General features: G+C 36.5%; 1 long non-coding RNA gene across 2 annotated transcripts; it reads right to left on the bottom strand.

Moving 5' to 3' along the window:
- Positions 1 to 1,299: 1,299 nt before the first annotated feature.
- Positions 1,300 to 2,618, bottom strand: LOC144998791 (uncharacterized). 2 transcript variants are annotated; one of them, XR_013660435.1, is made up of 5 exons: positions 2,513 to 2,618; positions 2,030 to 2,173; positions 1,754 to 1,828; positions 1,558 to 1,666; positions 1,300 to 1,467 (listed from the first exon to the last, which is right to left on the bottom strand). It is a non-coding gene; the product is annotated as an uncharacterized LOC144998791 (long non-coding RNA). The 2 variants fall into 2 exon arrangements; XR_013660434.1 differs by lacking the exons at positions 2,030 to 2,173; positions 2,513 to 2,618 and having other exon boundaries at positions 1,303 to 1,467; positions 1,754 to 1,895.
- Positions 2,619 to 6,981: the final 4,363 nt, after the last annotated feature.

Here is a 6,981-nt window from a genome sequence, read left to right as displayed (position 1 = left end):
CTAGAACATAAGTATCTTTATGAATCTTAACTAACATGAGAAAAAAGGCTTATGGATGTTAATACATAATAGTTCAGGGGCACAACCGTAAATAAACAATTAAATACTACATGTGGGTTTGTTGTTAGAACAAGGTTGCAAATGCAGCTGTAAACATGCATGAATTATAAACATCATGTAATAAAACTAATTGTATTTTACTCTAAATTCAATAAAACATTACAATTACTCATTTTTTAAAGTCTCAAATCTTTAATCTTGTAATTCATTCCACTTCCATTTGTAGTATGATGAATCTGAACACAGAAGTGAAATGGCCAAGAATTCTTTAGAGAGATATATTCACTATTATGAACGTTGGGCTACTAACCAATCAGTATACAAGGGCATAATTGTAATTTTCTATATATTTTTAAATTTATGTTTCTGATACATAATACTTTGATTCTTTTTTTCACATTAACAGTCGAGGCAAAAAGCACTTGCGGATTTACTGCATATGCAAACAGTTCATGTAAGTTAGAATTCCAATATTTTTTTTTTGGTAATATTATATTAAAAACTAAAAAGTATTTTTTTTTTTAGTATTTTATTAGGTTTATTAACATCTGGTAAAATTTCAGCTTGCAAAACTTAGTGAGAGGTAATGCCAACCCAAGACACAGTTGAAATTTATTCTAGAAGTTAGGTTGCAGGTATATGCTTACTTATATTTAAATTTTAATATATTTTTGTTATTCTAAATGATGGTTTTCTATTGCAGATAGTTGAATGTAGGCATGTGTTAAAATGGACATATGCGTATGGGTATTAGGTTGGGATAAATTCGTAAAATTTAATTGTGTGTATATGATAGGAATGTAGCTTTAGAACAAGTAGAACAATTACAATATTATCCTCCAGGGAACAAATAGACTTACCACTTCAGATGCATAAGGAGTGAGTTCAATAAAAGATCCAACATCCTTGTAACCCTTCTTTCTTCCCAACCCAGGGACTTTTTCTATTCTTAAGCAACCAAGCATCAATCATAGGATTTTCGACCAATTCCTTATCCTCTATCAATAACACCAAGAAATCCTACACAGATAAAACCATGATTCTGTTAACAATTACTGGTTTATAGTTGTATAAATATACTCTTACTCACCATAGAGGAAATATCATATTTAAACATGTTGACTCTCTTTTCTGTTAACCAGTAATCAAGAAATGGGCCCACAAGTAGAAGGGATCCAGCCTGGATAGGTGTTGTATGTCCCAACAGATTGAAAGAGCTTAACAAGCCACTGAATTGATCCATTTTATTTCCCAATATCAGTAGACCAATTATCATTTAGACCTTTTAAATCGTTACCCTTTGGTGACCAAATTAGTCCCTCTATCATGCCACTGAATTGATCCATTTTATTTCCCAATATAGCCAACTCTCTCCAGCCACGTTGTCCACACATCATCTCATCCATTCTGCATAATGATACCAATTTCTTCAGATAACAGACAAGACAAAACAACCATGTATTTGGTTAGTGTGAATAGATAACATAGAAGAGTAACCTGAGAAAAGATTTCTGGGCAGCAGTTCCAATATCACCAGCAGCATAAGCTTCCTGCTTCAGGAGTTGCTGGTGAAGATACTTGGCACAGAACTTAGAGACTGCCTGCCCTGAAAGCTAAAAAAAAAGCTTAGTGAGGACACCTTATATATGAAGAAACAAACATGTGTGTATATAATCTATATCCATATGCTTACCTCCATGGCCATCATAAACGCCAAAGAAAGATGTGGAGTTGTCCAAGTCAAGTAAAGCAGCATGCTACCAAACACCTCATATTGACACATAAAATCTTGGTTAATTACTATAGTGATCAATGTTTGGGCTGACTGAAAGTTGTATCATAGAGAGATATAGAGAAAATTCAACAAGATTACAAGAGCATTAAACTATCATACCTTTTTAGAATATAGAAAATCCAAACAGGAACAATAGCTTATATAACTAACAAGTAGCCTATACTAGGGACTTACATCATCTTCCATTGATGTACGCCATCCTTGCATGGATGAGACTCCATATCTCAGTTTCTCATTCTCACCATCGTCGGATGTTTTATCAGTTTTAGGTGTGCTTAGGTAAACCCCCATATCTAGTAATCAACCCGGATGGTAAGCCTAAAATCCCAAAATCATCAATCACAATTACAGAAGTTACAGTTAGATATAAAATTAGACGCCACATCTAGCATGCTAAAGAAAAATACAGCTATATCACTTCATATGTACAGTATATTATCAGACACCTAAAACCAGTACAGTTCAGATGCATCATGAAAACACGAAACAAATAAAGGCAACGAAACCAAAACACCAAACAGAAACACAGATTCCAAACGGTCATGCCCTAAAATGCTAAGCCTAATTGAAATTTCAAACAATTATCGAATTAATGGCAAATCTAACGTAATATTAGATATTCCACAAAGTTCAAATCTAGAAAACGAAGATGCTCACATAAAGCCCAATCACGATGGATCAATGATTTCAAAAACGAAATGACAGATTAAGGGTGAATCGAATTGTAAAAATTATCTATTTCTAAGCGAGCATCCGAGTGTAATTAAGATCTAAGACGCATCACAACAAATCAAATATTCAAATTAACGAAACTTATGAGAGATTGGAATTGTCCGTAGAGTTTTGTTCCAGTGGTGAACCCCCCAGTCCCCAGAGTACTTGGGTTACTGAATTATCCCGGGTAAAAAAGGGGGATTGAATTTTGGATGGATTATTTATCGGCCAGGTGGAATACACTTATTGGGTTACATAAAAAAATATTGATAATTGTCAACAACTAGAACTTGAAAAACACTAAAAGCAACGGATACAAGATAAGTAAACTCATAACTCAATGGAGTTATGCCTTTAACAGCTGCACTTATCATGTGAGGTGTCTCGGAAGCTAAACTAAAACCTAAATCATAACGATCCTCTGTAAAAAGTTAGAAATAGATATAGTAGATATATAATTGAAACCCTCCCCGACTAGAAAAATTACCTCTCCATGCCCTAAAATGATTGAAAATGATAGTGGAGCGAGTACTCTATGACTACATTCATAATCATCACGGAAGATTAAGGTATCCATAAAATATGAAACGGAAAAATCATTTTTTATAGAACACTCGCCAATCAGATGACGAATCTAACAAACATAGGAAAGAGAAGTGTGGTGAACCAGAGAGAAGACGAAGGGTGGTGGGTGCCTGGGTGGTTGTCGAGCAGTATGGGGTAAAGAGATAGAGAGACAGAGAGAGAGAGAGTGTGTGTGTGTGTGTGTGTGTGAGAGAGAGAGAGAGAGAGAGAGAGACTTGTAGATTAAGACCATGGCGGATGAGGCATTTTATCAAACATGTTGCGTGCATCATCGATTCTTCCCCATTTACTGTATAAGTCGATTTCTCGATTTCTATTTCTCTTTCTCCCATTCCAGTCTCCGACTTTCTGTTGCTGTGATAGAGAGTTTCCTTCCGTCGCTGGGATTTGAGTAGTGCCACCACTCCTCCGAAGGCTTTGATTTTCTCGGTCTAGGTCACCAGACCTAATGTTGTTGGCAAGGGCAGGCGAGGTGAGATTGCCGGAGATGAGGGGCTCCATCGTCTGGGTGACGCTGGAAAGCAATGGACGGTGAGGCGGGGCTAGACGGAGGTCAGAGGTGGGAGGCGCCAACACCAAGAGAAACGTCGGAGGTGGGAGAAGCTGTCGACATCGAGAACCGAGAAGAAGAGAAAGGGTTTGTCGAAGTGAGAAGGAGAGAAAGGAAAGTTGAAGAGAGAATGAGCAGTACAGGAGGGCATAATCGGGGCAAGTTCTTGAAAAAAAATCCCTAGCTACTAGGGAAATTAAAGTGGAGGGAGAAAAAAAAAAGGAAGGCGGGGATTTTAAGTTTTTGGGATTTCATTTTCCCCGGATGGAACGCGCGCATTCTATTAAAATTTATAAAGCGGCGGTCGTAGACGACACGTAGGTGCCCTCCGTGTTTTTATTTTTTTGTTTAGACACTAATTTTAGGGCCCGCAAAAATGCGCGTCTGAAATCCTTTAAATTTTGGAAGAGATGACATTATTTTTTAGACACTCACCTTTGCGTATCATAAATCACTGCGTGTCATGGTTCGCACGTCGTAAAAGGCTATTTTTCTAGTAGTGTCTGAAGTTGCAACTTCAGATCTGGACTTCCTTTGGTCTCTAGATCCATAAAAATAGTAGCTTGGGAGAGTATGAGCCTTCCCTCAAGTGTGAGACTTCATTGCAAGCTTAGTTTTGTTATTTAAGGGCCTTACAACTTTGCATGCACGTAAAGTTTGCAACTTTACGTGATAATCAGGCCTTGGAAGGTTGGATCTGTAATCTGGAGCCTTTACATGGCTTAAAAAGCATCTGTATGGATGAAGGATGGAAGGGACTCAACGAGTCACATAGTTGACTCGGCGAGTCATATAAAGATGGTCATAAACTCGATGAGTTGGATGAACGACTCGGCGAGTCCGATGAAGATTGCCTTGGGCTCGGCGAGTCAGTCGATGACTCGGCGAGTTTGCTAGGGTTTTCCCAACATTTGGACACGTATGAACGCCACGTGTTGTAAGGGGAAAACTCGCCGAGTTGGCCAAGGAGTTACGGCCACTGACACTAGGAACTCGACGAGTCACTCAAGTGACTCAGCGATTTGGTGAGTATGCAAGGAACTCGGCAAGTAGCTGGTTGTACTCGACGAGTTGAGGTCAACATGGATTGTTGACTTTGACCTTGAACCAATGGTTGACCAGTTTGACTTTTGAGAATAATTGGTAAGCAGGTATTTATGAATTCGATCATTGGTGGATATAGGTGTTGGAGTTTGGGACAGTGTTTTGGGAGCGAGATTTTGTGGTTCAGTCTGACATTGCAAGGTGAGTTATCCTCACTATACTCAAGGGTCTAAAGCGCCAAGGCCGACCCTTTTGATTGTTACTTAGTATGTTATGCTAGTATGATATGTTAGATCGGTATCCTAGAGGGTAGGATAATATTATGTGATATGTAGTATGACCCATTAGGTCGGTATCCTAAAGGGTATGATGATATTATGCAATAAGTGGTATGACCTGTTAGATCGGCATCCTGGTAACTAGGATGGTATTATGTGATATGTAGTATGATCCGTTAGACCAATTGTTGTCTATAGACTGATATGTGATTATCTGTTATATATGTATGTGCACATGTTTGTTTGGCGGTGTCACTTGCTTTGTGCAGAGGCTAATAGACTTGGGCATTCCAACCTGTTGGTTGTGGGCCGTGAGTATTCCATTCCGAGGATGATTGGACTTATAGTATGCAGGCATTCCAATCTGTTAGTTGTGAGCCTGGGGCATTCCAACCTGTTGGTGGTGATAATTAGTGATGGGTAGTGGTGGCGGGTAGTGGTGGCGGGTGGTGTTGGTTAGGTGGTGAGTGGTGTTAGTTAGTGAGTTTTTTAATTGTTTGTAACTATTTTTTTTATTTATATGAATATTATAATTTTAATTAAAAAAATTGTGTGGTCCAAATTTGTTCTCAAATGTTCTCGCGATAAGAAATGTTCTCGATTGAACGCTCCCATATATATATATATATATATATATATATATATATATATATATATATATATATATATATATATATATATATATATATATATATATATATATATATATATATATATATATATATATATATAGAGAGAGAGAGAGAGAGAGAGAGTTAGGATCATATATAACAACTAAATATTTTGTGAATATATGACTAATTCTAAACCAATCATTATATAAGGTTATAATATTAATTTTATGTATAACTAATTATGATAAAAAAACTTAATCAATTAATTACCTTTTTTTTTAAAAGTCGTACCAGTTTTCACGCTTCTTATACCTACACCACAAATAATGGTCTGCTTCCTCCCATAGAACAACACCGTTCGGCGCCATCAACAGGTTCAGCACCATTGAACTTTGCATTCATCATCAAACGGTTGTCTTCACCGTTACCTGCTAACATCCATGGCACCAGGGCACCGTCTTCTACTCACGCTGCCATCATCCTTATCCTCAATTCTCTGGAAAAGGTACAATCTTCAATCATCCTAATTCCCTTTCTCGGTTCCTTCACTCTCCCAGTCTTCCACGAATATAAACTGAATTATCTGAAACAGGTACAATCTTTAATCATCCTAACCCTAACCTCATGGAATCTATCGATATTGGTTTTTTTTGTGGTGATTGGTTAAATAATTGATTGCGGTATGTTCCTTTCACGATATCAAAATTTATTCTTGGTTATGATTTATGGTCATATGTTATTGGATGAACTCTTATTATCAATACAATACTTTTTATTCTTTTTGTTTATTGTGATGTGTGTAGGTAGGCAAATAGAGCAAAGAAAATGAAATGCACGACGATGACCTGAATGTATTTCTCTATCGATTCTATTGGATGACTCTTCTTCTAAATTTTTTTTTTAAAATGGCACAACGTATTTACTTCTTTTGGGGTTACCTTGGTGGGATTTTTTGAAACACTTTTCGTTTACCTCATAACAAATTTTGCCCTAAATTTCTTTCCAGAATGTTGACTTGCCATTGGAATATATAATATTATTCACTTGTTTTTTTCTAATATTTATGTGATTGGTATTGATTTTTGCTCTTAGATAGTACAGTTTTGTACATAACATTGGAGTTATGTGTTAATAATGTATCTTACATAAATTCTCTTTTAGATAAGGCAAACAAATTGTAGTGTGGAGTTAACAGTTTTAGTAGGGGAATTGAAACCAATAAATGGTTTTGGATGTGTACTTTACATATTTTTTTAGAGAAAGCCAACAAATTGTAGTTTGTGATGGTATGTGTTGTAATATAGTTTATAACGATAATTTATCATTTTCTTGATGTATATA

This window comes from Lactuca saligna, chromosome 5 (genome assembly GCF_052625555.1).
Source record: "Lactuca saligna cultivar CGN05327 chromosome 5, ASM5262555v1, whole genome shotgun sequence".
NCBI lineage: Eukaryota > Viridiplantae > Streptophyta > Magnoliopsida > Asterales > Asteraceae > Lactuca > Lactuca saligna.
Note: the sequence above shows the minus strand (reverse complement) of the source record. Positions and strands in the feature narration are given on the sequence as shown.